Raw genomic sequence first — 14,444 nt, 5'->3', positions numbered from 1 at the left:
CGCTGCTCAGCCATCTTTTTACTTTTAAAAAATTAATTTAGGGAGCTGGAGAGATGGCTCAGTGGTTAAGAGCATTGCCTGCTCTTCCAAAGGTTCTGAGTTCAATTCCCAGCAACCACATGGTGGCTCACAACCATCTGTAATGAGGTCTGGTGCCCTCTTCTGGCCTGCAGACATACACACAGACAGAATATTGTATATATAATAAATAAATAAATATAAAAAAATAAAAAATAAATAAAAAATTAATTTAGGTGTGGTGGTATACACCTTTAATTCCAGCTCTCAGCGGGCAGAAGGAGGTGGCTCTCTGAATTTGAAGCCAGCCTGGTCTACACAGCGAGTTCCAGGACAGCCAGGGCTACACAGTTTTGTTTTGTTTCTGAGACCGTCTTTCAGAGGCCTGAACTTCCGGAGATCCATCTGCCTCTGCCTCCTGGGATTAAAGGCGTGAGCCACCACACCAGGCATGGTCTACATTTGTAATCCCAGTACTTGGGAAGCCTGTTGCAGGAGGACTACTATGAGTTCAAGGCTAGTCTAGAGCTACATGGTAAATTCCAGGTTAACCTAGAGTAAGATACTGTCTCAAGCAAAGCACACACACACACACACGACCTTCAGTAAAACTAGTTTATGAACACAAACATAGACCACATGAGCATGCCTGCCAGATTGATGGAGAAAACTTCCTAGAGGAAGACAGAGCGCTGGTTAGCAGGGATTAGCGAGAGCAGGGCAGGAGAAAGGGCAGGTTCGGCACACCAGTTTGCCAGACGGTCTCCTCTGTTTCTTATTAATTCCGTATGTATGATTTGTGGGTATTTGTTTTTATTTGTTTGTTCATCGAGACACGGTTTCCCTCTGTAGCCCTGGCTGTTCTGGAACTCACTCTTTGGAACAGGATGGCCTCAAACTCAGAGATCTACCTGCTTGTGCCTCTCAAGTGCTCAGATAAAGGTGTGCACCACAGCCACCCCATCTGTTCATGGGTTTGTTTGTATGTATGTCAACTGTGCGCCTTGTGTGTGCCCGGTGCCTGTGGAGGCCACAAGAGGGCATTGGATCCACTAAGACTGTATAGGCATCTGTGAGCTGCCTTGTGGGTGCCCGGACTTGAACCCCAGTCCTGGGAGAGCAGCCAGTGTTCTTCCCTCCAGCACCCTTACCAGATGGTGTCTTTGACGAAGAGAGGGGCTAATGGGGCCATAGCCTTCCATCTTCGGAGGAGAGGACAAAGGGGAGTGGGAAGGGAAGACGGGTGCAGGGACATATGTGCCACTCCACCCTGGTTAGTGTTGCGGCTGACACCTGCTGGAATTTGCTTCTTGGTGGAGATAACAAGAGACAGAAAACGCAGGGTGACGAACTCATGTGCTTCTGTTCTCAGCACCATGGGTCAGGCACAGAATAGGAGCTCAGTGAATCCTTGAGAAAGAAAAAAGCAAGAAGGCAGAAGAGGGAGAGGGAAGGGAGGAGACAGGGATGGTGCCCCAAGGACCCTGGTGTCAGGGTGCTTTTGAAGGGCTGTTTCTACTACAGTGGCCTCTTCAGGTTTCCACACTCCTGTGTGTTCGGCAGGTGGGGGAGGGTGCAGAGCGAAGGTTGCACCAGTTCAGTGGTTCTGACCTGGAATCCCAGAACTCTAGGGAGCTCCTAACATAGGCATGTGTCCCAGGAGCTGTTTCAGTATTTCTAAGTGCATGGAATGAACCACGCATTTGTACAGGGGATGATAGCTGGGTGTCCTTCTCTGGGGCCAGGATTCTATCACTCCTGGGACACGGGGAGACATGTGGCTACTGTTTGCTAGCAGCGAGGGCTGCCTTGGGGTAGACAACATCTAGAGATGTGATTTTGGCAAATGGATTTAGCCTCTTTTGGTGAAGGTTTCTTCTTCAGTAAAATGAGGGCTATTAGTGCACCCCATTTATGGTGGTCCCTGGAGCGGTTTGTCCGCACAAGCTTGGCGGTGAGCCCAGCAGGCCAAAGCAGCTGGCAGTTACAATCATTATTAATTCAGAATAGGAAGTCTGGACATCCCGTGCTAATAAAAAACTCTGATTGGAGCTTCGTAAGTATTGATTAATAAGTGGTGGAAATGAATGAATTATTAACTATTGAGAGCTTGTTTGGAAGACAGTTTTCAAAGCCGGAGAGCTGCCTAGAGAAAGCTCCAGAGCTGGCAGGAAGAAGGTTAGGCCCCATGGAGCTGGTGTTTGTCAGGGTCGAATCTCGCTCCATCTTGGAACAGTATCTTCTACGCTTGGAGGAGCCATCTCTTGCCTTTCCGTTGGTGCCCAGGCCTCAGGAAGCTTTCCCTGGCCCTTGTTTGGCTGCATAGGCCTTGCAGGACTCTGCTGCCGCACTTGCTGCGTGGTGCGGTGCTACCAGCGACTCATAACCTCTCGCGCGTGTGCATCACGCTGAGCCTCCACCCGGTACCCGAGATCAGGGCCTGCGTCTGCTTTTCTCATACAAGCGTGAGAATCCCTGATGACTCCAGAAAACACTCTGAAAACCACTGGTCTAGACCCTGGCAGTCATCAATTTCCCGTGTTTCCCAGTGCACCCACCTGCCCAGCCCCAAGAACTCCCTGTCTCAAAGGTTATTTAGAAAAAGTAGCTCAGCTGAGCCAATGCAAATCTGTACAAAGATTGCCCGAGGGCCTGTGCGCTGAATTCCTGTTGGATCACCTTTCCCTCTCCTGACCTCTAAAGAGTCCCCAGCAGGATTTTTAGAGCCAAGAGAGCCCAAGAAGCTGCCTGGTTTGTCGGAGCTCCCGGGAGGCGTAATTAATAAGCCCTAAAGGTGTCTGGCAGTTATAACCAGCCTAGAAAAAAACCAGACTATAAGCCGGATCTGCGTGTGCCCGGGGGGTGCCGTGTCCTAGGCTATAGCGCCCTCTGGTGTCTAGAGCTCAGCTCAGCACTTGACACTAAGTGAGTGAGGCTTGGTAAGGGAACCCCTCGTTAACCTCCCAGCCTCTGATTCCCTCCCCTTTTCTTTTGGTTTTTCCAGACAAGGTTTCTCTGTGTAGCTCTGACTGTCCTGGAACTAATTTTGTAGACCAGGCTGGCCTCGAACTCAGAGATTCACCTGCCTCTGCCTCGAGGATTGGGATTACAGTGCCTGTGTCACCACCGCTGCCTGGCTGGTTTTCTCCTCTTGACCTCACCTATGTCGTTACCCTGACCACGCTCCATCTGCCCCTCCCTCATCTTAAGCCCTACCTGTGACTTTCCAACGCCTCTGAGACAAAAGTGCGTCTGTCAACGTCGCTAGCTATTTCCTGGCTGGGGACACTCCAGTTTGCGTCCTCAGTGGCACAAAAAGAACCTGTTTGAAGAGTCAGAGTCCTCCCTGAGGTAATGAGATTTTGGGAGGTCCTGAATCAACCTGGGTGTCTCTATATGTATGTGGTTTACAGACTCTGAAAATGCTACTTAGCCTCGGTAACACAAAAACAAATACCTCTTGTGCTCTGCCTTGGCTCTCTTTCAAAGCAAGAAAACCACAGTCAAGTACCCAAGCCTTACAGAGTCTCCAGTACCATTCATTTGAAAGACCCTCGACGAGGACCTCTTTTCGGGAGGAGACCTCCCCAACGCCAAGGAACAGGCCGAGACCGCACGGATGCAAATCGCAAGAGGTTTATTGAGTAGACACAGGTACCTGTGGGCAGCAAGATCTCTCGGAAGATTTGTGCACCTGCCAACTGGAGGGCGGGCTTTTTATAGGGAAGAGCAAAAAGCAAGTTTACAGAAGTAAAAGCGTGGTTATCGAACGACCGGAATGAGGCGGGGGCATGAATGGTTTCCCCTCTCAGTATGGGTGTCAGCAAGAAGCAAGTTTACAGAAGCAAAAGCGTGGTTATCGGAATGCGGCGGGGGGCATGAAAGGTTTCCTCTCTCAGCATGGATGCCTGGCAACAATCATCCTGTTCCTATCTTATAGCTAACCTGCTTTGTTGACATCCTATCTTATTGACATCTTGCCTTGCAGTCTTCCTATCTCTATCTCCTGTTCTCTCAGGCACCTGGGATGTTCTAACGGGAGCAGGCTGGCTGCTGATCCGGAGATTTGTTTAAAACAAACAGGACGTTCCCCCGGGAGCATGCTAGCTGCGGGTTTTGAGGAGGGGGTCTGTAGGGTCTTTCACATTAACGTAGGCAATCAAGCTGGGTGGTGGTGGTGCACACCTTTAATCCCAGCACTCAGGAGGCAGAGGCAGGCGGATCTCTGTGAGTCTGAAGCCAGCCTGGTCTACAAGAGCGAGTTCCAGGACAGCTAGGGTTGTTGTACAGAGAAACCCTGTCTCGAAAACAACAACAAAACAACAAAAGATTATACACTCAGCAAAAATACTTGAGACAGACACTAGCCCCAGTGTAGGGTGTACAGGAGAAGATAAATGAGACAAAGGTCTCAGCCTCTGAGCACATGCTCTGGTGTCTGGTGGATGGGGTGGGGTGGAGCGCTGGTAATAAACAGAATACATTAAAAGTTGTTAAGCAGTGGTAAGAGTAGGCAAAGACTAGAGACCAGTGGAGGGGACTCCTCTCAGGAGAAGTCATATCAGAGTAAAGACTTGAGCAAAGATTGGGTTTACATGTGCATATAGGAAAGCCATTGCAAAAACCCTGCAAGGCCAGGAAAGGGAGATGCAGGAGCGGAAGTGAGGAATCTAAATCGAGTACTCCTTTAGGGATGGCTGTCGGGGCTTTGGGGAAGGCAAGCAAACTGTAGTGTGATTTGAGACAAAATCCAGCTGAGGGTGTGTCTCAGACCGATCCCGCAGGGCAGTTTGGGAATTTAAGTTCACGGAAGGGTTCGTCCCACCCCAAAGCAGGCTAAGTGGACTCGCTAATTCCTCCCCATCTGCCCCTAGTGTGGGGCCATCCTAAGAGGCAGTGCGTGTGGGCTTAGTGGGAACCAGGGTTGCAACTAACAAGAACAGTGGCCTCCTCATAGGCAGAACAGGCCCAGGAAGCTGGGACACACACAGAAGGGAAAGGGGAGTGGAGGCTCCTGGTTAACACCCTGCTCTAGGCAAAGAAGTGAAGAAAGATCAAAGGCAGATTCACCACAGTAGGGAAGGTCAGAGGTCTCAGAGGCCCGCTCTGGGGCCAAAGTCTGACTTTTCTCTAAGAGGCACCAGTCTGCTGAGAAAGCGTCTCTTTTCGTCTTCTTCCTTGCTGTTCCTTTCTTAGCTGGAGTTTGAACCTGAGGTTGGAGATCATGCAGCCATCTTGTAACCAGGAGGCCATGAGGAAGTGAATGTGAAAACCGAAGCTTTCGTGCTAAGCCTAGCAAAGCAGAAAGAAGGGGCCAGAGACCCTCGTGAACTTAAGTGGCAGCACCAGGGATGCCTAGCTCCAGGCTTCTTTTGTGGAAAAAACAATAAATTCCTATTAAGGCATTGACTCTGGGGCATACTCCCACCAAAGTGTCTGTCTGTCCACAAGATTCCTACCTGAAATATTTGAGCCTCTGGTTATTATAAATCTTCCTCAAGTTTGCCAATCCTCTGTGTGGCAGGGTCTATTTTGCTTTATTGTGCAATTATTTAGTTATGAGTGCCATTGAGCATTTTACTTTATGTTTTTATTGTGACAGTGTCTAATGTAGATCAAGTTGGCCTCACATTCAGCACACACTGCCAGGGATAACCTTGAACTTCTGCTCTTCCTGCCTCTACCTCTCCAGGACTGGGAAGTCTGCATCCCCACACCCCCTTCACAGGACACCAGAGATCTAACCAAGAGATCCAGGCTGGGGATCAGGTTGGCGTCTATTCCATCAACTGAACTACATTCCCAGCTTCCCACTGAATTTTATTCATTTGTTAACTCAAGATAGCATTTTGGAGGGGGCAGGTGTGGTGGTGTAGTCCTTAACTGGGGCACTTGGGAGGTAGAGACAGGTGGGGGCCTCTGAACGCAAGGCCAGTCTGGTCACAGAGTGAGTTCTGGGACAGCCTTGGTATACAGAGAGACCTTGTTCCAAAACAAACAAACACACACACACACACACACACAAAAAAAAAAAAAACAAACAAGCAAACTGAAAACAGCATCTTGCTACATTTGAATTCAGTATACAGCCCAGTCTGGCTTTAACAAGCCGGTGACTCCCCTGCCTCAGCCTCCAGAGTGGCAGGATTACAACTGTTCATCTCTACCCCTGGCTCCGTGAATATTTGAATACTTGTTGGATATCTGTGTATGTGAACTGTGTGTTTCTGGGCTCTGCCCACTGTTATGTGTAGGTTAAAAAAAGAGAAAGAATTAGCAGGCATTGGCCTCTTAGAGTCTGTGGACATTCCTGCAGAACTGAACCTGCAGTTTTAACTTTGCACCAAGTCTTCAGTCACGTGATCACAATGCGTGTCTTGTTCTGGAATCCCTGTTTCCATTCATTAGGATATAGCTTTCCCCTGAGTGGGCCATGAATGAGCCGGAGGTACGCCGGCCTGTTCAACTATGGGATAGTTACCACAGCAGAGAATATATTTAAGCTCTAAGAGATCGCTCCCTCTCTTCCTGAGTCCAGTGGTAATTATTTTAGCATCTTGGTTTTACTCAAAACCGGCTGCTGGGTAGCCTTCGGGGTGGTCGTGGTCACACTGTTACCCTCGGTCACACTGTTACCCTCGGTCACACAGCAGACAGTTCAAGATGTCGCCTGCAGCAGTTTGGTTTTTTTTTTGCTTTTTGTGTTTTTTTTGTTTTTTTCGAGACAGGGTTTCTCTGTGGCTTTGGAGCCTGTCCTAGAACTAGCTCTGTAGACCAGGCTGGTCTCGAACTCACAGAGATCCACCTGCCTCTGCCTCCCTAGTGCTGGGATTAAAGGCGTGAGCCACCATCGCCTGGGTTTGTGAGGTGATGTAAAATAGAGGCATTTCAAGTTGTCCGTGGTGGCTCACACAGAAAGTTCCGGGCCAGCCAGGCCTACAAAGAGAAATCCTGTCTCAAAATAACGACAACAATAAAAGGCTCAACTTTCAGAGATTTTGCCAGTACTGGGTTTAATATTTAATATTAATTTTTTTTATTTTTGTGGTCATTCTAGAAACACCATAGAATTTAATTAATTGCAGAATTCTCTTTTGTTACATTATAGTCTGTAATAGCCTGCCTGCCTTTCAAATGCGTTGCAAGACTTTGTTGAAATATTGAGCAGTTAGAAAGACTTAAAACTAAACAGCGCTCAATCTCACCACCCTGGCTGTCACCAGCAGAAGAGACAGAACAGGGGCACCCTCCACTGTTCATCCCTAAAGGGAGTGACTATCCAAAGAATGGTTATGTCACATACTTGTTAGCTTAAAAAAAAAAGGTAAAAGTTGAAAATTAGGAATCATTCCCACTTCACAGTATTCTGAAGCCTCAAAATCTGACTTGACATTTTTGATCAAAAATTCCAAGAACCCTGTGAGCAGAGGCGTTTAGTGAAAGGTGAACTTGGGGAGTGGGGGCGTGGGTCTTTACCCCTTCCAGGTGGCCCAGCCCTTGACCAGTTTCCAGAACACAGCCCTGGCAGCTGTGGGCTATCCTGAGGGTGGGAGAGCTTCCCTGTGCCTGCGGCAGTGGACGGCACTGTGTCACTGACCTTTGTGGGTGGTGCTGGGCTGGGGGCTGAGTGGCCCCTGCAGGCCCTGCGTTCCTGTGTGACAGTCCTTGATTAAACCTCCTGACACTGAGGTACTCCTCCGGTTTATAACACATTGTCCATGTTTTTATGTCCGCATTGGGAGAATCCACTGGAGTACGATGGGAACTTGAGCCTGGTTTCCTCTGAACTTATCCAGGCATTTCTCCTTTTCTGACTTTAATCTGTGTCCATTCTCTATTGATGGAGGAAGGTCATTGGTTAAGTAATAAAGAAACTGCTTGGCCTCATAGGTTAAAACATAGGTGGGAGGAGTAAACAGAACAGAATGCTGGGAGGAAGAGGAAGTGAGCTCAGACTCGACAGCTCTGCTCTCTGGAGCAGAGACGCCATGTTCCTCTCTCCCGGGCAGACGCACGCGATGAAGCTCTGACCCAGGATGGACTTAGCCTAGAATCTTCCTGGTAAGCGCACCCAGCGGTGCTATGCAGATGATTAGAAATGGGCTAAATTAATATGTGAGAATTAGCCTAGAAGAGGCTAGATAGAAATGGGCCAAGCAGTGTTTAAATGAATACAGTTTGTGTGTTGTTATTTTGGGCATAAGCTAGCAGGCAGCTGGGGTGCTGGGGACGCAGCCCCACCGCTCATATTACAACACTCTGTGACATCCATAACCATACGGAGTCACGACTATTCTGATCTCTGCCATTCAGCCAATCACTGGGTCCAGAGATAATCTTGGGAGCCCCCCTCCCACCTCACAATGTGAATGTGTGTTAGCAACAGTTACAGATTCGGAGAAAAAGATGCTTTGATAAGGATGAAACTGCAAATGCTTATCTGTGAATCAGCTGGGATTATCTGAAACCTAAAGAAAAATTATGGCAACTACAGAGAGCCGTGTCTGTGTCTGAAGAAAATGTCAGCACGACTGGAAGACATGGAGCCAAAATGCCATTGCAGTCGGAGGCCTTTTGTAGTGTTTCAAGCAATACAGCATTGCGTGTTGTCCATGAAAGACAAGGCAGAGCCATTAGATCAGAGAACAATTACACCAGGCAGGGGAGCTCCTAAGAACCCTAATTCTATTAAGAGCAAGAAAGCCATTTCTGACAAGGGCGGGATGTGATGGATGTTGCTGCCTTCTGCGGGTTCCACACGCGCAGTTTCTTGTCAATGCTCACGGTGACTGGGAATCTGAAGAAAGGATAATTAGAAAAGCAAACTCAAGGATTTTTGTAGCCATCTCAAGCATAAAATCTAATATAGAAAACATATTTAGGGAAGAAAGCTCATTCCTCATAAAAAAAATTGAAAAGCTATTACTTGGACATTTTATCCTAATTAAATATTTACTGAGTTCTGAAATGCTTTTTGGTTTTTTTTTCTTTTTATGTGTACTATAAAGAAAATGTGAGTGGGAAAGTCCTTTGCTGACTTTGAGAAGTCTAGGGTTTCTCTGATGTGTCATAAAATGCTTCCATAGTCCACGCATCCCACCCACGGTGTGAGAAACACCGGGGAGTACTTGTCCTGCCATAAGAAGATTCAAAATAACGATGGCTTAGAACGAGAATTTTCTTTTCCTCTCCATTGACAGCTATACAAGAGGAATCCCAGGATGATGGAGGGACTCCTTAGGACAGTGTTCTGATGACCCCACCAGCAGGGAGGCTGCAGAGCGTCTTCTGTGTAGTTTTCCTTACTGCAGCCAGCACGCATTGCCAGGCATTCCCTAGCTGCCCAGTACTCCACGTTTCCCAAAAGAGCAGCACTCTTAGAGCCAAGTAGACATGTATTGCACCCCATCTCTGGTCACCAAAGCCGGGGATCTGTCAAGGGGCCTATCTATCCTTTCTAAGACTCGGTTTCCACATCTGTGAAATGAGAAGAGAGTCAACAATCTAGCAGGCTTCTGTGAGAACCAAATGAGGAACTGGGGTAAAGCACAAGCAGAGGGGAGCGTGGGCTTTTCCTCATGGTCTAGTGCAGTGTCCACACCAGGGGGGCAGCATTAGTGTCAGTGGAACTGAAAGGAATGGGGTGTTAGTCTCTGGCCCAGTGGCCTCTGGGGTACGCAGGCTCCAGGAATTAACACACACACACACACACAAAAAAAAAAACAACCAGAGGAGTGCTTCAGATCCTGATTTGGAGAGCACCCTGGTGGGCTAAAGGCCTTAACAGGGAATTCACAGCATCTGCCCCACCCACTAATGTTATTTTTTCACATCGTTAGTGAAAACCTCTGGGCAGTTTCTACAGGAGCCTGTGGATGGAAGCAGGGTGGAAACGGACCCTAGTGAGGAGTACTTGCTTCTAGGCCTGAAATGGTAGCCAGGCTGCTGGGAACTTCTGCAATCTGTAGAAACAGAGTTTATCTGGGGCTTGACTGCTTAGCCAGCAACTTTATTTCCCAGTCTCTCTTGAAGCTTAACTTACTGTAAGTGTTTGTGTGTGTGTCTCTATGTGTGTTGGGGGGTTGCCAAGGTGCACAGGCTACAGCAGGCCTGTGGAGGGCAGAAGACAATTCTGTGGCCTTGAGTCTCTCCTTCCACCTTTATGAGGGTTCTCGAGACTGAACTCAGTTTGCTAGGCTTGCAAGGCCTTTATCCTCTTAGCCATCTGCCTAGCTCTGTGACTGCTTGTCCAAACCTGAGCAGTTCAGGTCTGGTATGTCTGGCCGGAAGAGAGACAGACGCGAGGGAGTTGTTGCTGTTGTTCTCTGAAGGGGAGAGACAGTGATAGGACCAGTGGGTGTTGTGGGACAATGGTCTGTACCCTGCCACTTGTATTTTAAATAAACGCTGATTGACCAGTAGCCAGGCAGGAAGTATAGGCAGGGAGACCAGGCAGGAAGTGGAGGCAGGGCAACGAGAATTCTGGGAAGAGGGAAGTTTCAGTCTGGGGTCATCACCCAGACAGAGAGGAAGGCAGACACAGAGCAAGCAAGATGCGACTGCCTCGCCGAAAAAGGTATCAAGCCACGTGGCTGACACAGACAAGAATTATGGACTGATATAAATTATGAGAATTAATTAATAAGAAGCCTGAACTACTGGACCAATCAGTTTATAATTAATATAGACCTCTGTGTGTTTCTATGGAACTGAACTACTGAAGAACCGGGTGGGACAGAAACCTCAGACAATCAATGAGAGGTACCTGGTGGTTCCAGCTTGTCCTGCCACTCAGAATGCTCCTCTTCTCACCCTGGCTCTGCAGGCTACACAGGTCTCAACCAGGCCCACCCTCACACAGGTTACAGCCAGACAGTCTCCCCAGTGGTGCCCTTTGCTGAGGCTGTGCTCATCTGGACAGGGCTCCCTCTCAGCTCCAGTGTCTGCCGTGACAGCTCCTTGGAGAACTGTAGCCAGCCCCTTCTTCACTTCCCCAGCTCTGCTTCATCGTGTGAGGCCTAATTCCAACACCTCCCTAAACCCATCCATGCAAATGGGTCTCATTTCCTGTCGGGGACTAGACTCGACAAAAATACCTCTTGCCTGGGTAGAGATGTGGGGATTTAAAAATATAGTAAAGAATATGAAGATGCAAATGAAAATAATAGTCATAGTCAGAACCTGGAAACAACCTAAATGCCCCTCGATCGAAGAATGGATAAAAAAAAATGTGGTACTACACAGCAGAAAAAAATAACGACAGCTTGAATTTTGCAGGAAAATGGATGGAACTAGAAAACATTATTTTGAGTGAGGTAACCCAGACACAAAAAGACAATTATCACATGTACTCACTCATAGGTGGTTTTTAAACATAAAGCAAAGAAGGCCAGCCTACAAACCACAATCCCAGAGAACTTAGACAACAATGCAGACCCTAAGAGAGACTTACATAGATCTAATCTACATGGGAAGTAGAAAGTAGAAAAAGACAAGATCTCCTGAGTAAATTGGGAACATGGGGACCTTGGGGGAGGGTTGAAGGGAGAAGAGGAGAGGCAGGGAGGGGAGCAGAGAAAAATGTAGAGCTCAATAAATATCATGGAAAAAAAAGAAAATAATAAAACAGAGAAACATATAGGACCACACCACAGGTCTCCGAGCAGTGGCGACAGGCAGCAGGCAGCAGGCAGCAGGCAGCGGGTCTGAGACCACTGTGACCATGGCAGCCATGATGGCAGCTGGGTCCCAGGCAGGAAGCGGTGTTGCAGGTAAGAGACCCAGACAATGACCTTGAGGGAGCAGAACTCTCCCTCAATCTAGGTGGGGCCTTTGAGGTAGGGCCACAACAATCTCGAAGGAACTAGAGGTAAATTCTGACTCTCTGACCTTTGGTCAACAGGGGAAAAGCTCACATTTCCCAGCCTCCACTTCCCTCATTTGTCCTTGGATTTTTTTGTTTCGATTTCTTGCTTCTTGAAACTTTCTCTTACAGGCTCTGCTCTCCTGTCCTCCCTGACTATGAATTTCACTATGACAACAATGAGGTTTCTATGTGAAGAAAATCCCCATTTGTTCAGTCCACCATCTTAATCAGCAGGCTACCTGTCCTCATTCAGTGAAGCGTTTGTTCCGTGAATGCCCTGGGCCTCCTGCCTCTGTGCCGGAGAGCACAGCCACCTCCCTTCATCATACCCTCATTCCCCACTGCACTGGTCGCTCTCTGAGATGACCTTTGCCCCTCACTGGAGACTGCCCTGGGAAGGTGAGGTACATTCCTGTGGATTCCAAGGTCTTCCACCTCCCCACCAATGCCCTGACCTCTGGACCCCAAGCTGTCTTTGTAACTTTGGTGACATAGGCAGTGCCTGGCACAGGGAAGATGCCAAAAAAAAAAATGCTTGTTCAATGAATAAACAAAATAGACACCCATTCTACTGACTCCTTTGAATTGTTTGCATAGTGACCTTCGAAGGAAGATGATTTGTTTACTGAAAAAGGAAGAGAAAAGCTGGGGCTGGTGGTGCTGGTAGTTGGGAGAAGAGGATCAGGACCTCAAGGAAATCTTCAGTTAAGTTGCAAGTTGGAAACCTGCCTGAAAAACACAAAAACTAACTAACCAACTAGCTAACCAGCTAACTAGTAACTAACTAATTAACTAACTAGTAAGTGAGAGAGAGGGAGACAGAACAAGAGCAGGGAAGCCTGAGACTGAGTACACAGGTACCGCTTACAGGCACGCAATAAAATGTGAATATCACTGTGCTTAGCAAATGCTTTTTCAGGGGCTGGAGAGATGGCTCAGAGGTTGAGAGCACTGGCTGCTCTTCCAGAGGACTAGGGTTCAATTCCCAGCACCCACATGGCAGCTCACACCTGTCTCCAGTTCTAAGGCTTTTGGCACCATCTCACTAACACACATGCAGACAAACACCAATGAACATAAAATAAAAATAAACTATTAAGAAATGATTTCTGGGTCTTTAATAACATTATTCTAAGTTCTGCTTTAAAATGAGACCTGATGAGTGCACCCCCCACAAGCACCTGAACCCCCAGGAACTCCTCATCCATACCCACACCTCCTCCCCACGACAAAAGAGCACTGAGAGGTCAAACCTATGGCCTTGGAGGTCAAGGTTGTGGTTATGTTGGAGAGGACTAAGGCAACTTCTAGCTTCTGTTTGTGTTTTCTTCATGACCTGATGTTCTAGTTACACAAGTGGGACAAATACAGAGAATTTATCGAGTTGTGTAGTTAGAATTTTTACATTTGTTTAAAAATTTTAAAATTGGAATACTTTAAGCTTATAATAAATTTTAATCTTTTAACATTTATTTATGTGTTTGTTTGTTTACTCATTTGTTGGTCACGTGTGGTACACACATTCTTTACCTGATGAGCCATCTCACCAGCCCTCCAAATATAATATAACATTAGATTAAAAAACCCCAGCTCTAGACTTCCTTCTTTAGACTCTGTTTAGTCTTCAAAGGAATTCAAACTCACAAACAGATGGGAGCTTTTCCTGTGTCCCTTAGAGCTCAGATCAGTTAAATACACATTGAATGCAGTTATTTTAAAAGGTTGAATCATTTAAAAACTCTTCCATGCAATAGGAACTCAAGTGCTTATTATGTAAACGTGAGGGTTGTTGGACGCCCTGTTTTCTACCAGGTTTCAACAACGCGCCTTTCTTTCATTGTGCTAATGACAGGAGTGTGAGCTGTTGCTCCTGGAGACAGAATACGTCTCTTAGACAGATCCTGGGTACAGATGTCTGGAGCCTGGCCCAGAATTCGAAATTACAACTATTGAGTTTTATACACATATAATAGCTCCAGTGAGTGCTTGGTGGATGCGAAATCTCGATTGTCTCTCCGCTCTGCGTCATTAGATTAGGTCACTCGATGCTGTGACAGCTGGGAGCACGCTGGGTGTGTAGTGAGTACCCAGAGTGTATTGACGTACTGACCCATCACAATCCCCAGGCCACAAACCACCCTTGGGAAACATTGCCTGGCAACACTCAAGACCCTCAGATTATTGACCTCAACTGATGTAAAGATGGTTTTGTGGTGTTTTCCCAGCAACTGGAATACAATAATTGGTTTGCTTTCAAGAATGCTTGTTTGTCTTGGTCAGATAAGTGGATAAAAGCCAGACCACGAAGTTTACAGTCACGAGATAATTTCAGAGCTTTAATTTAGTTCACAATTGAGGGGCTGATATGTGCCCAGCTCTGTGCTGGGAACGGTGGACAGAATGCTATTTCTAAGGCTGAAAGGCTTGGTTAGTACTGAGTTAGTTAGTGCCTAGCACCCAGAAGTCCTGAGGTTTGATCCCCACCACACTCTTGTAATCTCAACACTTGGGAGATAGAGGCAAGAGGATCAGGAGTACCAGGCCATCCTTGGCTACCTAG

This window comes from Microtus pennsylvanicus, chromosome 13, assembly GCF_037038515.1.
Source record: "Microtus pennsylvanicus isolate mMicPen1 chromosome 13, mMicPen1.hap1, whole genome shotgun sequence".
Classification (NCBI taxonomy): Eukaryota; Metazoa; Chordata; class Mammalia; order Rodentia; family Cricetidae; genus Microtus; species Microtus pennsylvanicus.
Note: the sequence above shows the minus strand (reverse complement) of the source record.